Genomic DNA, 23,126 nt, shown 5'->3' with positions numbered 1-23,126 from the left:
GTAAAGAGTGTGCTGAGCGAAACACACAGACGGGACAATATCCACAACAGATCAGCACCAAACCAAATCTATCAGGCAAAATATGAGAGCAGGTTATACATGTGTGTGTGAGATTTATAATCTGCATTTCATGTCATCATTATTACACAGGATATACGGCACAGAAACAGGACATTTGGCCCAACCAGTGCATGCCGGCGTTTATGCTCCACTCGAGCCTCCTCCTGTCTTTCCTCATCTAAATCTATCAGCATAACTCTCTATTCCCTTCTCCCTCATATGCTTGTCTAGCCTCCCCTTAACTGCATCGATACTATTCGCTTCAACTGCTCCCTATGCTAGTGAGTTCCACATTCTCACCATTCTCTGGTAAAGAAGTTTCTTCTGAATTCCCTATTGGATTTCCTAGTGGCTATCTTATATTGATGGCCTACAATTATGCACTTCCCCACAAGTGGAACCATTCTCTCTGTATCCACTCTATCAAATCCTTTCATAATTTTAAAGACCTCTATTAGGTCACCTCTCAGCCTTATTTTTTCAAGAGAACAGAGACCCAGCCTGTTCTTTCTTTCCTGATATATATACATTCGCATTTCTGGTATCATTCTTGTAAATCTTCTCTGCACCCTCTCCAGTGCCTCTGTATCCTTTTTATAATATGGCAGCCAGAACTGTACGCAGCACTCCAAGGGGCCAAAATTGGTGAAAACTGATGGTCTGCCCATTTCTCGGCGGTATGCCGGTGGTATGTCGTTTCATACCGCCGGGTACCGCTGGGGCGGAGTGTGCGCGATTTTCGTCGCTTTTTTCTCGGCGGTATGCCAGGCGGAGTGCAGCCGGCGGTGTGCGAGCGGTGAGTCCTTTCCACTTGGGAATCTTCGGCTCCCGAGTTGTGCGCGCGCGTATGCTGCTCCAAAGCTCCGCCCCCCGAGAGAGATCGACCAGAATCCACAGAGACTGCCGGCCTGAGAGCGCTTGCAGGTATGTGAGAGTGGGGGGGGGGGTGGAAATCGCTGCTGGGGGCGGGGGGGGGGGGGGAGGAGGGAGATCGCTGTGGGGGGGGGAGGGAGAAAGAGACTGGGAGGTGGGAGAGACTGGGGGTACCGGGGGGGGGGGGGGGGGTGAGAAATAAAAAAATGTGTACAGGTAAAGATGCATACCGCTGATTGAAGATTGACTTCAAACCACCTTTTCCAGGGGGTCTGCAGGGTCGGCGGTGTGCATAGGCGGATGGTAGGCATACCACCTGGCGGTATGTCGTTGATGAATTTTCCGCCGGCAGGTATGTAGGTATTTTTCGCTGAATTTCGCAATTTTGGGCGGTATGTTGGCAGTCCGCGGGCGGGATATGTCCACCAATTTCGGGCCCCAAGTGTATTATCCTCTTAAGTGTAGTAGATAATCCAGCGAGAAGTACAAGGTTATGCAGTCATTTAAAGTACAAATCACTTCCGAGGGAATTCAATATTTAGCTTTTACATTGGGCTACTGTGGTTTCTACAAAACGCTCCTTTTTTCAAATGCCCTCTTCACTGGGGAATGAGCACAAATCCAGGCCTGATTTTCAGGATTATCCGGACTCAGACAGTCAAGCACTATTGAACTGAAACGGTGTTCCACCAGCTTGAGGATCTCCTGTTTGTATTCAGCGAGAACACAGAAACCTGACCTTGAACCAAGGACTTGGATTTGAGGGGAGGCTCTTCATAGCTCTCTACTTTACCTCAATCAAATTCTGCATCTTTTATTACAAAATTAGTTTTTTTAAAATCCTTACGCTGGATGGGCACAAGTCGTGGGTGGACCAGTAGGATATACCAAGGCGAAGGGCAGAATGGATAAAGGGCATCTCCCCACGTTGGTGAAGAAGCTGGCAGCCCCTCGAGTCCTCCCTAGTGACTCACGTAATTGCTCAAAAGTGTCATCAACAGTGGCCAAACAGCTAGTTGATGGGTTCCCTCCCAACTAGGGAATAGTGCTGGATAGGGAAAAAAATCCAAACAAGTTGATTTTTAGCAATGGAAAACCAAGGTAATTTTCTCCTCATTTTCAATCCTTTCTGGTCTGAGGCCCAACATTCAATGGCCAAGAGCCTTCTACTCACGTTGTTCTTTGCCAGGTCAGCTGCTGGTAGACACAAGTGTGTAGATTGGGATCGGGGATATTAGGTCCTTCATGTGAATTCATACCTTTTTGGCATGGAAGCAAGTCATCCTCGTTTTGAGGGACTGCCTTTGATGATGACGATGAGACTCCGGAGAAAGATTTAAGTTCCCACTACACATAAGAACATAAGAACATAAGAATTAGGAACAGGAGTAGGCCATCTAGCCCCTCGAGCCTGTTCCACCATTCAATAAGATCATGGCTGATCTGGCCGTGAACTCAGCTCCACTTACCTGCCCGCTCCCCATAACCCTTAATTCCCTTATTGGTTAAAAATCTATCTATCTGTGACTTGAATACATTCAATGAGCTAGCCTCAACTGCTTCCTTGGGCAGAGAATTCCACAGATTCACAACCCTCTGGGAGAAGAAATTCCTTCTCAACTCGGTTTTAAATTGGCTCCCCCGTATTTTGAGGCTGTGCCCCCTAGTTCTAGTCGCCCCGACCAGTGGAAACAACCTCTCTGCCTCTATCTTGTCTCTCCCTTTCATTATTTTAAATGTTTCTATAAGATTACCCCTCATCCTTCTGAACTCCAACGAGTAAAGACCCAGTCTACTCAATCTATCATCATAAGGTAACCCTCTCATTTCCGGAATCAGCCTAGTGAATCGTCTCTGTACCCCCTCCAAAGCTAGTATATCCTTCCTTAAGTAAGGTGACCAAAACTGCATGCAGTACTCCAGGTGCAGCCTCACCAATATCCTGTACAGTTGCAGCAGGACCTCCCTGCTTTGGACTCCATCCCTCTCGCAATGAAGGCCAACATTCCATTCGCCTTCCTGATTACCTGCTGCACCTGCAAACTAACTTTTTGGGATTCATGCACAAGGACCCCCAGGTCCCTCTGCACCGCAGCATGTTGTAATTTCTCCCCATTCAAATAATATTCCCTTTTACTGTTTTTTTTTCCCCAAGGTGGATGACCTCACACTTTCCGACATTGTATTCCATCTGCCAAACCTTAGCCCATTCGCTTAACCTATCTAAATCTCTTTGCAGCCTCTCAACAGCTCTACAAACCTGTGAGCATACTCACGGGTACATACATTACAGGATGTATACAATACTCACTCTCTGCCACCAGAGTGAACACAATTTTGAAAGCATCCATCATGACCAGGCCCCCAGTGGTTCAAAATAAGACCACCACCATCTTGTGCAACTTGGGATTGGTATTAAATATGGCTGTACAAGCATCTCCCACATAGATTTTTACACCACAGAAAAAGCCCATTCAATCCTCCGGGACTGTGCCGGGTCTCTGAAAGAGCTACGTATGTAGTTTCAATCCCCTAGCTCATACCCTTTAAAATGTTTGTTTTTTTCCAAGTATTTGTCCACTTTCCTTTTAAGTGCTGTTATGGATTCTGCTTCCACCACTTTCTGGCAGAGCCTTCCACGTCTAAACCATCACTTCTTTTGATGACTGTTAAATTTACTCCCTCCTCAAAACTAAAGCCTCTTATCCCTGGTATCATCTAGAAACATAGAAAATAGGTGCAGGAGTAGGCCTTTTGAGCCTTCAGCACCATTAAGATCATGGCTGATCATTCCCTCAGCACCCCTTTCCCGCCCTCTCTCCATACCCCCCGATCCCCCCAGCCACAAGGACCATATCCAACTCCCTCCTGAATACATCCAATGACCTGGCATCAACAACTCTCTGCGGCAGGGAATTCCACAGGTCAACAACTCCAAGTGAATCTCTTCTGCACTCTGCACTCTCCCCATTGCCGTGACAACTATTCTAAAGTAAGGCATCCAAAACCGGACACAATGGAGTCTGAATTCAATATTGTGCCCATTTTAAAGGCCTAAAAAGAGCACACTGATAATCAATTTAGCAGGGCAGGGGACTTGCGCCCAATTTGCACGGGAGTTCGGGTCCCTGCTAAATTGGTAGCAGCCTTTTTTTGGTGGCCGTGATAGCCACCTGAAATGAGTACAGAGGACGCATAAGCTCTGACTGGTATTTCTGGATTTTGAGCAGTCTAAACAGGCCTGCTGGTCGCTGCTCATAAAAAGCCCCCATAACTTCAAATGTGGCAGTTCTGGAGTCAGAAGGAGCCAGAGTACTACTCCTGTTGCCACAAAACAATTGCAGATCACTGGCCAGATCGCCCTCTCCTCCCACCCGCCCCAAACTCACCTGTGGGTCTTGGTTCATGTATTGTGACTTCTAGAAGCTTACTCACTCACTACTGATACAAGGCTTACCCTCTATAGTTACTTTATCCCTTTATGAACAGAAGCGTTGCACTGGCAATTCTCCAATCCTTTGTCACCACATCCAAATCTAAGAATGCGCTCTCTCATCCGCTCAATGGCTAACCACCTCAGTTCTGGCCAGTGACTCCCCACAACTGAGATCAGGAGCTCAGAAGAATGGGGTCCCATCATTCCATTTCTTTATTGAATTGAAGCTTCATTGGGTCAAGAGTAAACAGCTGCAAATTCCCATTCTCGAAAAGAAAGGCAGAACCACTGAAGATAATGATGATAATTGAACAGGGGTCAAAGCTATTTAACAGGTGTAATTGTGGAGCCAATGGTATATGAAGAGAGAAATTCTCCAAATCCCCGAGGCTTCCAAAGCACATCCAGCCGTCAAACACACTCCAAAAAAGTGGTATTTATTTGACACTGAAATGACACTGCCTACATGAAGAATGAGTCCATTTATTCGAGATTAGTGCACCTCACTGTGTTCGAAGACTGAGAGGTTCGGGCCTGAACGCAGCAAAGCCCTTCAGGGATCTGCCTGGAGTCCCCAAACACTTTGCAGTGCATTAATAGGGACATGTTTCACCCTGTATTTAATTGATGTACTTTGTGTAAAACAACACAAACTCTTCTTTGTGTGAGATGATTTGACACGAGACTGGTAGCTGGTTGCACAGCTTGCCTCTAGCAAAACGTTGGGACGGTGGGTCTGTTGGGAAAACTCATTATGGCGAGGGTCAAAATGGATTTTGATCGCCCTCTCATGTTCCCATTTTTTGTTGATGCAATCTAATGACATGGTTGGCATGCTAACAGAATTAATTTTCTTTTTAATCTTGAACTCATTTTAATGGTGAGTATCGGAGGAATTTGTGAAGGAAAAGCAACAAAGGTTGTCAAAGGCGGGCTTATGACTTTGCACAACTATCCTTTGAGATCCTGGAGGCTGTTCAGAGAAGGTTCACTAGGTTGATTCCGGAGATGAGGGGGTTGACTTATGAGGAAAGGTTGAGTAGGTTGGGCCTATACACATTGGAGTTCAGAAGAATGAGAGGTGATCTTATAGAAACGTATAAGATAATGAGGGGACTCGACAAGGTGGATGCAGAGAGGATATTTCCACTCCCAGGGGAAACTAAAACTCGGGGACATAGTCTCAGAATAAGGGGCCGCCCATTTAAAACTGAGCTGAGGAGGAATTTTTTCTCTCGGTTGTAAATCTGTGGAATTCTCTAACCCAGAGAGCAATGGAGGCTGGGTCATTGAATATATTTAAGGTGTAGATAGACAGATTTTTGAGCGGTAAGGGAATAAAGGGTTATGGGGAGTGGGCGGGGAAGTGGTGCTGAGTCCATGATCAGATCAGCCATGATCTTATTGAATGGCGGAGCAGGCTCGAGGGGCTGTATGGCCTACTCCTGTTCCTATATCTTATGTTCTTCTTATGTTCTTATTTCACAAGAAGGATGCGCCAATGAGGCAGGACGTTGAAAGTCCTCTCTCTCCCTTATTCTAGTTACTAGCTCTCCCATAATTAGAACATAAGAACATAAGAAATAAGAGCAGGAGTAGGCCATATGGCCCCTAGAGCCTGCTCTGCCATTTAATACGATCATGGCTGATCCGATCATGGACTCGGGTCCACTTACCTGCCCACTCCCCATAACCCCTTAATCCCTTATTGGTTAAGAATTAGTGTTGACCCTGCAATGCATTTGCTTAATGGTTCTTTGCTTAAGAATTCATAGCAACACAATGATATTAAGAACTAGTTGGTTGATTAACAAAGGTTTAACAATCACACTACACGAGGCTCACAACTGCATACCTCATCGTGGATGACCTAGACGCAACTGGCTGGGGTTTTATTGAGTCTTGTGAACACCACGTGACTGGCTAAGCCACTCACAGTGCAACAGCTCTAAAGACCTGTGAGCATGCTCACAGGTGCATACATTCCAGAACCGTACATAAATTCCCCACTGGCAGGGCAGGCCAGCCCATGACACGTGCTCAGGCATTCTGTAGCCAACCACAAGGGGATTCAGGCAAACAGCGAGAGTTGGCTCTCGGCCAACAACTAACACCCTGCCTCAGTTCGTCACCCATAGGGCACTTGAGTCACCTCAAGGATTCCTTGTACGTCATCTGGCAACTTGCTCAATAGCAACTTGCTCATCCCTCTCAGTCAGGCATAAAGTGCCTCCAAAATATAGAAAGAAAATTAAAGCACAGTTTTTAAAAAAAAAACAAAACAGGGTTTATAAAAAAAAACTTACAAATTGGTTAAAGACCCATTCAAGATTTCTTCATTAGGTGCCCTCGAGCATCCCCGATTTCTATCATCGGTGGCCAGGCCGTCAGCTGCTTAGGCTCTAAGCTCTGGAATTCCCTTCCTAAAACTCTCCGCCTCTCTCACCCCCTTTAAGAAGCTCCTTAAAACCTATTTCTCTGATCAAGCTTTTAGTCACCCGCCCGAATATCTCCTTATGTGGCTCGGTGTGAAATTTTGTTCGATAGTGTCTCCTGTGAAACGCCTCGGCATATTTTACTACGTTAAAGGTGCTATATAAATACACGTTGCTGTTGTTGTAAAGTGATATGGGCCATTATAAAAATGAACGAGAACCACAATCCAACCCAATCTGCAAACCCGAGCCCTTGCCAAGCAATGGGAAAGCAGCAGCTGGAGGGAGACCAAAGTGAAGATTGTTCAGAAGGGGCAAACAAAGTAAAAGTTGGTCGATCGGTTATAGAGACCTCTTTCGAGTTTCAAGGATATCCACTCTGCCAAAAAAAAAACTCAGAGGAAAGCAGTATTCACACGTGTAAAGTCTGCATAGTACCAAGTGTGGCTCAGTGGGCAGCACACTTGCCTCTGAGTCAGAAGGTTGTGGGTTCATGTCCCACTCCAGGGACTTGAGCACATAAATCTAGGCCAACACTCCCAGTGCTGAGGGAGTGCTGGGCTGTCGGAGGTGCCGTCTGCTCTCTCGGGTTGGCATAAGCGATCCCGTGGCACTATTTCAAAGAAGAGCAGGGGAGTTATCCCCGGTGACCTGGCCAATATTTATCCCCCAATCAACATAACAAAAAGAGATTATCTGGTCATTATCACATTGTTGTTTCGGGAGCTTGCTGTGCGCAAATTGGCTGCCGCGTTTCCCACATTACAACAGTGACTACACTCCACAAAGTACTTCATTGGCTGTAAAGCGTATCGGGTCGTCCGGTGGTCGTGAAAAGCGCTGTAGAAATTTCAAGTCTTTCTGTGAGTAATACAAAATAGAAAAAAAACCTCACTGCCTGAAACAAGTTCAACAGGAGCTGAATGTGTTCCTCATTCTATACAATGGCATGACAACTCAACTCCTGGCATTTGCAAGTCTCTGAAGCTTTGCGAGTTGCGGCAGAGATCCTTCTGCCACTGTCTCTCAGGTGGAAAATATTGATTTTGCAGCTGTCTTTGCTGCAGTGAGTTCCCACTCACAGGCCCTCCGAGACCCTCTGTCACAGGCTTCCCAATCTTTTGAAACGCATTGATCCTGACAGGGGACATTAAAGCTCTCCACGCACTTCGGCTAATTTCTGCCCCCACGTGAACCGCGGTCAATACAGGTGCATTTCATTTTCCTCAGCGCTGAAGGGATCGGCTGTTTAATGATTACACGACATACGTTAATGATTCCTTCTGTGCAGTGCATGTTCAAGTCAGTTATTTGGATGCAATATTCCACAGATCCTTGTCTCTGTTCCAATTTGACTTTCAATATATAATATTGGATTTGAAGGAGGCAGGTGTGAATTTTTCTGCTCAAATTGCTGGGGGTGGTGGGTGGGACACTTTTCCAAATTTGGGGGTCCAGTGTCAGCATCAGTCACTCCTGTGTCAGGTTCAGCAAAAGGCAGGTGCAGATTAAAGCACCTTTCACTCTCCAAGAATGTACCTTAACCCCAAACACAGGAGCATCAGAGTGATTTATTTTCCCTTTAATATCCCAAACCAGCTGTGCTTTTATCCCCCGCTGTACAAAATGACACATTTGATGGCAATTAATTCCAAATTATAGGCAGGTTTTTTTTGTGCTCTGGCCCCGTGCCCACTATGAACTGGGTTGGCGATGCCCATATTCATTTCACTTACGTCTCTCACAATGCGCAGGGAGAGGAGGCTTTGGGGGAGAAATTCGGTTGGATAGCGCCCCTCATGAGCGCCGGCGTTAGAGCAGCTTGGCAAATTCAGTGTGCCGGTACCGGCGGTGCTGAGGAGTATCGGCCGGGAGCGTTTGCCGGTGTGCAACGCCCGCGGTATCGACACAGATACATTTGGTTTGCGCTGCACCCATAGCGCCCCCTAGTGACCGGTGCAGAGCTGTACTGGGGCTCTAAGGGAAGGAATGACTGCGTGAGGTAAGTGTGAGTGATATTTCTTTATTTTTTGCGATTTAACTTTATTTGGGGTGAGTAATGTCTAGGGAATGTTTTTTGTCCTGATTGTTTTTTTTGCAGGGAGGCCTCTCTTAGGGCTCTACGAAGCCGGCTCTTTAGCTCGGGATATTCAGTTGCTCACAAGGCCTAGCGCCCAAAGAGAAGTGTGGAACGCCTCCCTTAGCGCTCCGCTCCGGTGTCAGGGCGTAACAAATTACCTTTGTGCTTGCCGTCGCTAACCAGTTTCCGACGCTAAATTTAGCGACTGCCCGACATTAGCTCCTTAAAAACCCTCCAACCGAATTTCCAGCCCTTTCAGTCCAGCAGCCTGGGCTGAATTAAACACACTCGACAGAAGTAAAAAGGGTGATGCGCTAAATCCACAGCTTCACCCATCTGACCCAAATGAATGTTTTCATAGTTGGCCACCTAACCAGATTACTGGATAGCTTTGATCTGCCTTGGTGGCCAACTGTAAAATGAAGTCATTTTTTTGGCCATTATTCACCTTGCTGGTCATCATAAATGATCCTACTTCACCAAACCCACATTGTCTTTTCAGTCCACTGCCCCCATCAATGCTTTTCCTCCCTTGCTTTTGTACTCTATGCCCCTATCTCATAAAGCTAACGCTAGGGAAGAGAAAACTCAGCTCGGTTTCCTGCTCCCGATCCACATCCAGGGGAAAGTACCCGCGTGTGGATGTTGGTTGAGGGCAGGGTTGGTTTAGCCTCAATCTCACCTCGGTTGTATTGCCAAATCTGGTTTTCTAGGTTCACACATGAAGATTGGCAACTTGGAAAGAAAGCGAAGATTCACCTTTCAGGACCTCAGAACATCAAAGCGCGTTACAGCCAATGAAGTACTTTTGGAGTGTAGTCACTGTTGTAATGTAGGAAATGCCAATTTGCGCATAGCAAGCTCCCACAAACAGCAATGCGATAATGACCAGATAATCTGTTTTTTATTGTGTTGATTGAGGGATAAATATTGGCCAGGACACCGGGGATAACTCCCCTGCTCTTCTTCGAAATAGTGCCACGGGATCTTTTACGTCCACCTGAGAGGGCAGACAGGGCCTCGGTTTAACATCTCATCCGAAAGAAGGCACCTCCGACAGTGCAGCACTCCCTCACTGCCAACCTAGATTTATGTGCTCAACTCCCTGGAGTGGGACTCGAACCCACAACCTTCTGACTCAGAGGCGAGAGTGCGACCCACTGAGCCACAGCTGACACTTGGTCGAGATACCTGAAGCGTGCCAGGGCCCATGAGACAAATGCCGGTGTGAGCCATTGGCTTTAGGGGGGCAGCAAACTAGAGAAGGGAAATAAAGAGACCGACAGTCACAAGGGGAGCCAGGCTGAGTTGCAATAATGGGATGCGTGACTGATCTGGGCTTGTCAGGTCTATACACTCAGTGACAAGCCTCTTTATTGAGATTCTTTGTATATCGAAGAAAGCGTCAAACCCACACATGTTAACGGCTGCTAAACGCTGTTGTGGGCACTAATGATAGCAGATGTCACCTGCCATCTCCCGTGTTGGAGTCAACAGGAACAAGATGTAAACCTTTGGGACTTACGGAGTTGTTTGGGAAGGGAAGGAGAACGATGAGAAAAATGGCCATTTCGGGCTTCATCGAGATAAAAATGTAAAATAAATGGTCGCAAAAGGAAAATGTTTATTTTCCACATGGGTCCTGCAGGTCTCGAGAGGCATTCACTGGCCCAGCTAGGAATGGATGAAAGGCACAGAATGCCTCCACGGTGGAAGGGGGAGTGGGATGAAATGGAAAACAGAAATCTGAAACAAAAGAAAGCGTTCGGAAGAGACCCTAAAGTAGAAATAAAGATTGTCTAAGAGCTGTGTGGCCCTATTGTGTGTTAAGCAGGTGTTGTGAAACCCGAGAACACCCACAGTCACATTCCAATCAAACTGTTCAGAAACCGCATTGAATTACCTCACCTGTGCAGTCCTAGAGTCACAGAATGGGACATGAATTAGCCCATTAAGTCTGCGCCAGTGTTTCACTCCACACAAGCCACATACAACAACAACAACTTGTATTTATATAGCGCCTTTAACGTAGTGAAACGTCCCAAGGCGATTCACAAGAGTATTAGGAGACAAAATATTTGACACCGAGCCGCATAAGGAGAAATTAGGGCAGGTGACCAAAGGTCGGCTTTAAGGAGCTTGGTGTCAAATTTTTTATCTTATAATACTCCTGTGAAGCGCCTTGGAATGTTTCACTAAGTTAAAAACGCTATATAATTACAAATTGTTGTTATATATCCTGTTATTTTCACAACAGCGGTGGGGTGGGGGGGGGGGGGGGGGAAAGGGATTTCTCTGGATCCCTGATGTCCAGTATTGTTGCAGAGGGCCTCCGATGCCCATCTCCAGCCACTCCCCAGCCCCGAGCGCCCGCCCAGCAACATCCTTTAAGTGAGCATGGTTAACGGCACCCCCTTGCAGCTGGGAGATCCACCCCGCCCCACCACACGTCCTCCGGGACTATGGCCAAGTGGAATAGCCAAGTCGCGAGTTGTATGCAAAGAAATATTCATTTTGCTCTCGGGTTTCAAGGATTTCTCCAGCAAGGTCAAATTGTGGCTTTGTATGATAGATTAAAGCAAAATAAATAAATGAGCATTTCACTCCCCCCACCCCCCTTCTTCCTCCACATAAGTATTCCTAATGATCTGCGAGACAGCCAGCCAGATGTCTTCTTACAGATATTGAATTTTTTAATACCCAGAGCAACACAAAACGATTTTTAATGACTGCCGTGAATGAGACCTATTTACACAGAAACCACACTAATCCAATACAGAATCAGGGCTTCAGTACAACACAGAGGCAAAGCATCTACAATAAACGTCTATGCATTTATATTAGGCTTTCAAATAAACAGATTTATTCATCGGTATTGGTCTCAGCATTTATTGTCAGTTGAGCCTCCAGCTCTACATACTTTTAGCATAGACATAGAAACATAGAAAATAGGTGCAGGAGTAGGCCATTCGGTCCTTCGAGCCTGCACCGCCATTCAATGAGTTCATGGCTGAACATGCAACTTCAGTACCCCATTCCTGCTTTCTCGCCATACCCCTTGATCCCCCTAGTAGTAAGGACTACATCTAACTCCTTTTTGAATATATTTAGTGAATTGGCCTCAACAACTTTCTGTGGTAGAGAATTCCACAGGTTCACCACTCTCTGGGTGAATCGGAACCAATGTCCTCGGGGGAGTGTTTGCTAGTGCTGTTGGGGAGGAGTTAAACTAATATGGCAGGGGGATGGGAACCAATGCAGGGAGATAGAGGGAAACAAAAATGAGGCAAAAGCAAAAGACAGAAAGGAGATGAGGAAAAGTGGAGGGCAGAGAAACCCAAGGCAAAGAACAAAAAGGGCCATTGTACAGCAAAATTCTAAAAGGACAGAGGGTGTTAAAAAAACAAGCCTAAAGGCTTTGTGTCTTAATGCAAGGAGTATCCGCAATAAGGTGGATGAATTAGCTGTGCAAATAGATGTTAACAAATATGATGTGATTGGGATTACGGAGACGTGGCTCCAGGATGATCAGGGCTGGGAACTCAACATCCAGGGGTATTCAACATTCAGGAAGGATAGAATAAAAGGAAAAGGAAGTGGGGTAGCATTGCTGGTTAAGGAGGAGATTAAGGCAATAGTTAGGATGGACATTAGCTTGGATGATGTGGAATCTATATGGGTAGAGCTGCAGAACACCAAAGGGCAAAAAATGTTAGTGGGAGTTGTGTACAGACCTCCAAACAGTAGTAGTGATGTTGGGGAGGGCATCAAACATGAAATTAGGGGTGCGTGCAATAAAGGTGCAGCAGTTATAATGGGTGACTTTAATATGCACATAGATTGGGCTAACCAAACTGGAAGCAATACGGTGGAGGAGGATTTCCTGGAGTGCATAAGGGATGGTTTTTTAGACCAATATGTCGAGGAACCAACTAGGGGGAGGCCATCTTAGACTGGGTGTTATGTAATGAGAGAGGATTAATTAGCAATCTCGTTGTGCGAGGCCCCTTGGGGAAGAGTGACCATAATATGGTGGAATTCTGCATTGGGATGGAGAATGAAACAGTTAATTCAGAGACCATGGTCCAGAACTTAAAGAAGGCTAACCTTGAATGTATGAGGTGTGAATTGGCTGGGATGGATTGGCGAATGATACTTAAGGGGTTGACTGTGGATGGGCAATGGCAGACATTTAGAGACCGCATGGATGAACGACAACAATTGTACATTCCTGTCTGGCATAAAAATAAAAAAGGGAAGGTGGCTCAACCATGGCTATCAAGGGAAATCAGGGATAGTATTAAAGCCAAGGAAGTGGCATACAAATTGGCCAGAAATAGCAGCGAACCTGGGGACTGGGAGAAATTTAGAATTCAGCAGAGGAGGACAAAGGGTTTGATTAGGGCAGGGAAAATGGAGTATGAGAAGAAGCTTGCAGGGAACATTAAGACAGATTGCAAAAGTTTCTATAGATATGTAAAGAGAAAAAGGTTAGTAAAGACAAACGTAGGTCCCCTGCAGTCAGAATCAGGGGAAGTCATAACGGGGAACAAAGAAATGGCGGACCAATTGAACAAGTACTTTGGTTCGGTATTCACGAAGGAGGACACAAACAACCTTCTGGTTATAAAAGGGGTCGGGGGGTCTAGCAAGGAGGAGGAACTGAAGGAAATCCTTATTAGCCGGGAAATTGTGTTGGGGAAATTGATGGGATTGAAGGCCGATAAATCCCCAGGGCCTGATGGACTGCATCCCAGAGTACTTAAGGAGGTGGCCTTGGAAATAGTGGATGCGTTGACAGTCATTTTCCAACATTCCATTGACTCTGGATCAGTTCCTATAGAGTGGAGGGTAGCCAATGTAACCCCACTTTTTAAAAAAGGAGGGAGAGAGAAAACAGGGAATTATAGACCGGTCAGCCTGACATCGGTAGTAGGTAAAATGATGGAATCAATTATTAAGGATGTCATAGCAGTGCATTTGGAAAGAGGTGACATGATAGGTCCAAGTCAGCATGGATTTGTGAAAGGGAAATCATGCTTGACAAATCTTCTGGAATTTTTTGAGGATGTTTCCAGTAAAGTGGATAAGGGAGAACCAGTGATGTGGTATATTTGGACTTTCAGAAGGCGTTCGACAAGGTCCCACACAAGAGATTGATGTGCAAAGTTAGAGCACATGGGATTGGGGGTAGTGTACTGACATGGATTGAGAACTGGTTGTCAGACAGGAAGCAAAGAGTAGGAGTAAATGGGTACTTTTCAGAATGGCAGGCAGTGACTAGTGGGGTGCCGCAAGGTTCTGTGCTGGGGCCCCAGCTGTTTACACTGTACATTAATGATTTAGATGAGGGGATTAAATGTAGTATCTCCAAATTTGTGGATGACACTAAGTTGGGTGGCAGTGTGAGCTGCAAGGAGGATGCTGTGAGGCTGCAGAGCGACTTGGATAGGTTAGGTGAGTGGGCAAATGCATGGCAGATGAAGTATAATGTGGATAAATGTGAGGTTATCCACTTTGGTGGTAAAAACAGAGAGACAGACTATTATCTGAATGGTGACAGATTAGGAAAAGGGGAGGTGCAAAGAGACCTGGGTGTCATGGTACATCAGTCATTGAAGGTTGGCATGCAGGTGCAGCAGGCGGTTAAGAAAGCAAATGGCATGTTGGCCTTCATAGCAAGGGGATTTGAGTACAGGGGCAGGGAGGTGTTGCTACAGTTGTACAGGGCATTGGTGAGGCCACACCTGGAGTATTGTGTACAGTTTTGGTCTCCTAACCTGAGGAAGGACATTCTTGCTATTGAGGGAGTGCAGCGAAGGTTCACCAGACTGATTCCCGGGATGGCGGGACTGACCTATCAAGAAAGACTGGATCAACTGGGCTTGTATTCACTGGAGTTCAGAAGAATGAGAGGGGACCTCATAGAAACATTTAAAATTCTGACGGGGTTAGACAGGTTAGATGCAGGAAGAATGTTCCCAATGTTGGGGAAGTCCAGAACCAGAGGTCACAGTCTAAGGATAAGGGGTAAGCCATTTAGGACCGAGATGCGGAGGAACTTCTTCACCCAGAGAGTGGTGAACCTGTGGAATTCTCTACCACAGAAAGTTGTTGAGGCCAATTCACTAAATATATTCAAAAAGGAGTTAGATGAGGTCCTTACTACTAGGGGGATCAAGGGGTATGGCGAGAAAGCAGGAATGGGGTACTGAAGTTGAATGTTCAGCCATGAACTCATTGAATGGCGGTGCAGGCTAGAAGGGCCGAATGGCCAACTCCTGCACCTATTTTCTATGTTTCTATGTTTCTATGTTTCTAAGAAGTTTCTCCTCATCTCGGTCCTAAATGGCTGACCCCTTATCCTTAGACTGTGACCCCTGGTTCTGGACTTCCCCAACATTGGGAACATTCTTCCTGCATCTAACCTGTCTAAACCCGTCAGAATTTTAAACGTTTCTATGAGATCCCCTCTCATTCTTCTGAACTCCAGTGAATACAAGCCCCGTTGATCCAGTTTTTCTTGATATGTCAGTCCCGCCATGCTGGGAATCAGTCTGGTGAACCTTCGCTGCACTCCCTCAATAGCAAGAATGTCCTTCCTCAAGTTAGGAGACCAAAACTGTACACAATACTCCAGGTGTGGCCTCACCAAGGCCCTGTACAACTGTAGCAACACCTCCCTGCCCCTGTACTCAAATCCCCTCGCTATGAAGGCCAACATGCCATTTGCTTTCTTAACCGCCTGCTGTACCTGCATGCCAACCTTCAATGACTGACGTACCATGACACCCAGGTCTCATTGCACCTTTCCTAATCTATTTTAACACTACATTATTAAAGGAGACTTTTTTTCAGATGAGATTTACACCCAGGCCCTGTCTGCCTGCTCAGGTGGATGCAAACAATCCTGCAACACTATTCAGAGAGTCCCCCCAATGTCCTGGCCAACATTCCCCCCTCAACCAAGCATCACCAAAAACAGATGGCAGCGGCCCAACCACTGGGCATCTCCAATCCGGCGACATCGGGCGTCGAGAAAACCGGTAAAAACCGCGACACCAGGGGGTGAGGCGAGAATCGGCAGGCGGCAAGAATACAAAACCGCCATCCTTCAGGCCTGTGTTTGGAGGAGGTGGAGGAGCAGCAATACAATTTATAAAAAAAAAAAAATACAATCGCTTCTCGGCCTTTTGGCTAAGATCTGCATAACTAACCTGACCAGCCACCATGACTTCCGGGTGGTTTCTCCCTGGTCAGGAAGGTATATGCTTGCTTTTTTGGAAACAGGAGGTGGGTGGGGTGGCTTGACCCATCCACCTCCACGGAGGTGTGTGGGGTGGCTTGACCCATCCACCTCCATGGCACGAACCTGGTATTGCAGTACTTCCAGGAACGGTGCAGTGGCTCTAGGCCTTTTGGCTAAGAGCATTGGCGCAGAGTGATCCTTGGCATGTGCAAGGTGACCTCTGGCGTTTGTGATTTGACAAAGAATTGGAACGATTGGCTACGAATTAAAAAAAAAAATAAAATAAAAATACAACAGCCCTCTCGGCCTTTTGGCTAAGATCATGCGTAACTGACCTGACAGGGGAGTAGCCACCATGACCTCCGGGTGGTTCTCCCTGGATCAGGAAGGTATATGCTTGCTTTTTTGGAAACAGGAGGTGGGTGGGGTGGCTTGACCCATCCACCTCCACGGAGGTGTGTGGGGGACCTGACCCATCCACCTCCATGGCACGAACCTGGTATTGCAGTACTTCCAGGAACGGTGCAGTGGCTCTAGGCCTTTTGGCTAAGAGCATTGGCGCAGAGTGATCCTTGGCGTGTGCAAGGTGACCTCTGGCGTTTGTGATTTGACAAAGAATTGGAACGATTGGCTACGAATTTCAAAAAAAAAAAAAACAACAGCCCTCATCACATGTAGTGGGGATCAAGGGGAGGCAACAGCAGTAGAAGAGATACCTCAACACCTTGCAGGTCGTGCGTCAACATCGAGGTTGAGACACGAGGCCAGCAGCAAGGTCGGGACACGGGGCCAGAATACACGCGGCCGTTAGCAAGGACCCAGCGGCCAAAGCGAGAGCAGCTGGAGAGAGAAGGGAAAAGGTGCAGCAGAGCCTGTGCCTGAAAACCAGGGAGAGAGGACTTGAGGGAGGGGGTCAGTAGGGGTGTGTGTGTGGTGTGTGTGTTAGACCCTTGCAGCAGAGCCTAGTCTCCAATCATCTTGGCTCCCCTTGCCATGGGACCGAGACCTTGCTCTTGTCAAGTCCGTGTGGTTGCTGGTGTGCAACGGCCACCCCACGTTAAAAGAATTCATGCACTGGCATCTTCCACCCACTAAAAAAAAAAGTCATCCTTGACTCCGAGGGACTGCCTAAGAAGAAGAAGAAGAAGAAAACAGATCAACTGAGCACTTATCTCAGTTGCCTTGGTGCCACTTTGGGAGGGTCGAACAACATGGGCCAGGGATCTTCATCATGTGCCTGGACTCAACTATTGAGCCACTGGAGGAGCTACACAAAGTCTTAAGTCTTCCCACCCTCCTCTTCTTAAAGAGTGGGTCTTACAGTCAGGATTCCTTCTTTGTCAAGAGTCTGTTCCAAAAAATCTGAAACAGTTCAGGAGTTTCATTATACCTCCCATTCAAGCTGTGCTTCCTAATTCAGCTCTGCCATTCCCCAAAACTGTTGGGCACAATATCTCTCTCACAATTGTTCCTCGGTTGGTGTCGAGGGACCATAAATATGAGATAGTCACCAGTCAACCCAGCAGGGAATTCAGGAGAAACCTCTTTACCCAGACAGTGCTGCAAATGTGGAACTCGCTGCCACAGGGAGTGGTTGAGGCAAATAGCAGAGATGCATTTAGGGGAAAGCAGGATAAATACATGAGGGAGAAAGGAATAGAAGGATAGGCTGATAGGGTTCGAGGAAGAAGGGTGGGAGGAGGCTCGTGTGGAGCATAAACACAGACATGGACCAGATGGGCTGAATGGCCTGTTTCTGTATTTCTGTGATGTAAATCCTATGTAACTCTGTGTAATCAACACTCGTCGTTTAAAAAAAGAAATTGACTGAAAAAATTCAATCAAGAGAAGTGTAGTCCGAATTCTAAACACAGATCCTAAACCCTTCTCCCTTGAAGCTCCACTTATTGCAAACGCATTATTATAGAGCATTGGAATACATCTATAAAGCACTTCCCTCAGAAGAAAAATATGCCTTCAGAGTTCCTGAGGTGACTGCCTTAGCCATACGATGACTAACAGCTTGTTTCATTTGCTGATCTCTGTCTTTGATTGCAGTGATTACCTGGCCCAGACGGCATTATACCCATCAATCCCCGGCCTCAGCCACTGTGACCCCAACCCACAATGCACTCATAGCAGTTCGATCACACTGATCTCTGGTCTTGCCCATTAACAACCCGCCCCCACCCCCCCCCCCAAGACGATGTCATTGACAAATTATTCATTCATCCGACCCGTCTCCAGAGACTGGATACACTGTCCTTTCAATCTTCTCGGGTTCACCAAGGTTACCGACTTCCATTTTCATTTGGGGAGTTCAATTGATCAGTAGTTTATGAGAAACACAAATATAAGTTACTCAATTAGCCTTGAGAAAAAGAGGTCCATAATCATGCATAATGTTCCCAGACTGAGATTAAATGGACAGTCACATTTAATCCACGAATAGTTGAATGCTTGCGTGGAGCTGATTAATTCTGTTACCAATGGCTTTTCCGGGAGTCTTTCCCACTAGCGATGTCTACTGGTGTGTTTATTTATTCTCTGATAACCATTCGGATTATCTTTCGCCTCTGCCCTCTTACAGAAGGGAGGTACTGCAGGGAATTCAAGGCCAAAGTGATCTCCTGGACTAGTTTCGATCGCCTAGATGGGTCGGAGTGGAATTTCCCAGATTTTATTTTTCTCCAAAATTGGCCTAGGTTTTTTTTTAAATCTGTTTTTTTCACATTGCTGTTTGTGGGAGCTTGCTGTGCTCAATTTGGCTAGCGTGTTTCCTACATTTCAACAGTGAATACACTCCAAAAGTACTTCATTGGTTGTAAAGCGCTTTGGGACGTCCGGTGGCCGTGAAGGGCGCTATATAAATGCAAGTCTTTTTTCTTTTCGCTGAGTGAGATTGTTGTATCAGTACCGATTTAGGGGCAGTTTTGTGTTATGAACATAGCCACTGGGAACTGGACTGAGACCGTGTAAGCTCATTTCACATGGGATTCTTACAACCGATAGGCAGAAATGACACCCACCCCATCAGATTTAAAGTCACTGCGGTGAAAGGTCACCATGCCAACCCCAACACCATCCAATCCTCTGTCCCAACTTCAGTTCCTCTTGTGCCACTTATGAATCTCCAGCCATGAGGTTCTGTCGGTACTTTTTAGCAGAAGGGGTGAGGAAGAAAGAGAAGTGTAAAGTGATTCTATCTACTTTGCCTTCTTCTGTGAGGCACCACTTCACAGGCATGAATCTCTCACCTACCACACAGTAGTTTTTTTAAAAATTCAGTTCATGGGATGTGGGCGTCGCTGGCAAAGCCAGCATTTATTACCCATCCCTAAATGCCCTCGAGAAATTGGTGGTGAGCCACCTTCTTGAACCGCTGCAGTCCGTGTGGTGAAGGTGCTCCCATAGTGCTGTTAGGGAGGGAGTTCGAGAATACTAGGTTATCATACAGATAATCCTCAAGCTTACTCCTGATAACCAATGTCATTATTTTACACTGGACTGATGCAAGACTAAATGGCTGTGTAGTTGTTTGTGTCCCAGCTTTGAAACTGGGCACCATGTTCGCCCACTTCCAATATTTAGGTACCTCCCCAGCAATGTTCTCTCTCGATTTTTTTTTGGGTGTGCAGCCCATTCAAATTTCCGCGCACGCGGCGTTTTTCCATTTGCAAGTCGACGACCAGCCTGGGTGGGACCTCCAAACCATGCAGCTTAACGGGAACATTGCTCCCCAGTGTTCCATAATCACCTCAACGACTCCCTCATAATGACTGGCAATGTCTCACCAATCTCCTGCCTTGTATGTCTTGGTACTCAACAACAACTTGCATTTATATAGCGCCTTTAACATAGAGAAACGTCCCAAGGTGCTTCACAGGAGTATTAGGAGATAAAAAAATTTATACCAAGCCGCATAAGTAGAAATTAGCGCACAAGTAGAAATTAGCGCAGGTGAGGTCAGAGAGTTAGGTTTTAAGGAGCGTCTTGAAGGAAGAAACAGAGCTAGAGAGGCGGAGAGCTTTAGACAGGGAGTTCCAGAGCTTAGGGCCGAGGCAACAGAAGGCACGGCCACCAATGGTTGAGCGATTATAATCAGGGATCCTCAAGAGGGCAGAATTAGAGGAGCGGAGGCATCTCGGGGTGGGGGGTTGTGGGGCTGGAGGAGATTACAGAGATAGGGAGGGGCGAGGCCATAGAGGGATTTGAAAACGAGGATAAAAATTTTCAAATCGAGGCATTGCTTAACCGGGAGCCAATGTAGGTCAGCAAGCACAGGGGTTATGGATGGGTGAGCGGGGCTTGGTGCAAGTTAGGACATGGGCTGCCGAGTTTTGGATCACCTCTAGTTTACATAGAGTAGAATGTGGGAGGCCAGCCAGGAGTGCATTGGAATAGTCAAATCTAGATCCTTGAATACTCAAGGGATAAATACCATTCATCCCTGGGGATTTATTTGTTTTAGCATGCCCAGAACTTCCATTTTGCTTATATTTAAGCCACGGCTTCTACTTGAGTTATTCCCACTTCAGGAGGGCATGTTGCTCATATATTCCCCAGTAAATACTTGGAGGGAAGAGTAATCAGTCAACATATTAATTACCTTGCACTCACTCACAGTTTAAACCCTGGTTGCATCTTCAGTTCTCAAAATCCTATCTCTTCCAGCATGCTTAGGCTCTCCACACCCTTCCCACCTTGTTCTTTTCTAATATGTTCGGACATTGTGTTCTGTCTGCAAGTTGCTTTCACAGCGGACACAGGCACGATGGTCTCCTTCTACAACTGTGCAGGGTATTGGTGAGACCACACCTGGAGTACTGTGTACAGTTTTGGTCTCCTTATTTAAGGAGGGATATACTTGCATTGGAGGCAGTTCAGAGAAGGTTGATTCCTAAGATGAAGGGGTTGTCTTATGAAGAAAGGTTGAGCAGGTTGGACCTATACTCATTGGCGTTTAGAAGACAGAGAGGTGATCTTATTGAAACATAGAAGATTCTGAGGGGGCCTTGACAGGATAAATGCAGAGAGGATGTTTCCCCTCGTGGCGGAATCTAGAACGAGGGGGCATAGTTTCAGAATAAGGGATCGTCCATTTAAAACGGAGATGAGGAGGAATTTCTTAACTCAGAGGGTGGTGAATCTTTGGAATTCTCTGCCTCAGAGAGCTGTGGAGGCTGGGTCATTGAATATATTTAAGATGGAGATAGACAGATTTTTGAACGATAAGAGAGTCCAGGGGAATGGGCAGGGAAGTGGAATTGAGGCCAAGACCAGATCAGCCATGATCTTATTGACGGAGCAGGCTTGAAGGGCCAAATGGCCTACTACTGCTTCTATTTTTTATGTTCTTCTGTGCTGTCTGGTTCTATGGCAACACTGCATTTGTTTTTTTTTGCTGGTAGCCTGACTAGAGTAGGCCTTTTGTCCCTTTAACTAAGATCACAGTCACATGTACTTCACAGGCCTTGCTGGTTCTATATTGCTGAAGTAACTGCACACATCATCATCAAAGGCAGTCCCTCGGAATCGAGGAAGACTTGCTTCCACTCCTGTACTGAGTTCTTTGGTGGCTGAACAGTCCAATACGAGAGCTACAGACTCTGTCACAGGTGGGACAGATAGACATTGAGGGAAGGGGTGGGTGGGACTGGTTTGCCACACGCTCTTTCCGCTGTCTGCGCTTGATTTTTGCAATCATCTCGGCATTGGGACTCAAGGTGCTCAGCACCCTCCCGGATGCACTTCCTCCACTTAGGGCGGTCTTGGGCCAGGGACTCCCAGATGTCAGTGGGGATGTTGCACTTTATCAGGGAGGCTTTGAGGGTGTCCTTGTAGCATTTTCGCTGCCCACCTTTGGCTCGTTTGCCATGAAGGAGTTCCGAGTAGAGCACTTGCTTTGGGAATCTTGTGTCTGGCATGCCGACTATGTGGCCTGCCCAGCGGAACTGATCGAGTGTGGTCAGTGCTTCAATATTGGGGATGTTAGCCTAAGGACGCTGATGTTGGTGCGCCTGTCCTCCCAGGGGATTTGTAGGATCTTGCGGAGACATCGGTGGTGATATTTCTCCAGCAACTTGAGGTGTCTACTGTACATGGTCCATGTCTCTGAGCCATACAGGAGGGCGGGTATTACTACAGCCCTGTAGACCATGAGCTTGGTGGCAGTTTTGAGGGCCTGGTCTTCAAACACTCTTTTCCTCAGGCGACCGAAGGCTGCTCTGGCACACTGGAGGCGGTGTTGGATCTCGTCGTCATTGCCTGCTCTTGTTGATAGGAGGCTCCCGAGATATGTGAAGTGGTCCACGTTGTCCAGGGCCGCGCCGTGGCTCTTGATGACTGGGGGCAGTGCTGTGTGGTGAGGACAGGCTGGTGGAGGACCTTTGTCTTACGGATGTTTGGCGTTAGGCCCATGCTTTCATACGCCTCAGTAAATACCTCGACTATGTCCTGTGTCCTGGAGTGCAGCCTCTGTATGTGCACAGATGCAGGCATCGTCCACGTACTGTAGCTTGACGACAGAGGTTGGGGTGGTCTTGGATCTGGCCTGGAGACAGCGCAGGTTGAACAGGTTCCCACTGGTTCTGTAGTTTAGTTCAGAACATACTGTAATTCACATCATAATCAGAGCAGCAGGTCCTGGAAACCCTGCGTGAAGCTTCTGGCTGAGTAAAGCAATTCATTTCACAAAGTTATTTTAAAAAGTGCCACCCCTGAACATTTTTACCGATATTGCTACTTTAAAAAAGGAACAAAAGAATTGCTGCAAACCCATCATTACAATCACACTGAGTAGTGCACTGCATTACAAAAGCACTTTGCCTGGGAACATTTGATGCAAAGGCCTTATTACAGGTCTCTTTATCATTCACTGTGCTTTTCGATGCTGACTCCAGGATAAAGGCTTTGAATCAGTAAAACACTGTTGGCGGTTCCCTGAAAATCACAGCCCCATTTTACACAGATTTTGGTCCATAATCAAGCTCT

General features: G+C 46.7%; 1 protein-coding gene and 2 pseudogenes across 1 annotated transcript in view; all 3 read left to right on the top strand.

Annotated features, from left to right (window-relative positions):
• The window catches only part of LOC139226966 (LHFPL tetraspan subfamily member 7 protein), a 305,798-nt gene that overhangs the window by 216,474 nt on the left and 66,198 nt on the right, over positions 1-23,126 (top strand). The gene's annotated exons all lie outside the window — the stretch shown is intronic.
• On the top strand, positions 16,062-16,293 carry LOC139227307 (U2 spliceosomal RNA; annotated as a pseudogene).
• Positions 16,427-16,666, top strand: LOC139227305 (U2 spliceosomal RNA; annotated as a pseudogene).

Source organism: Pristiophorus japonicus, chromosome 16 (assembly GCF_044704955.1).
Source record: "Pristiophorus japonicus isolate sPriJap1 chromosome 16, sPriJap1.hap1, whole genome shotgun sequence".
Lineage (NCBI taxonomy): Eukaryota > Metazoa > Chordata > Chondrichthyes > Pristiophoridae > Pristiophorus > Pristiophorus japonicus.
This window is presented reverse-complemented; position numbering and strand designations above follow the sequence as displayed.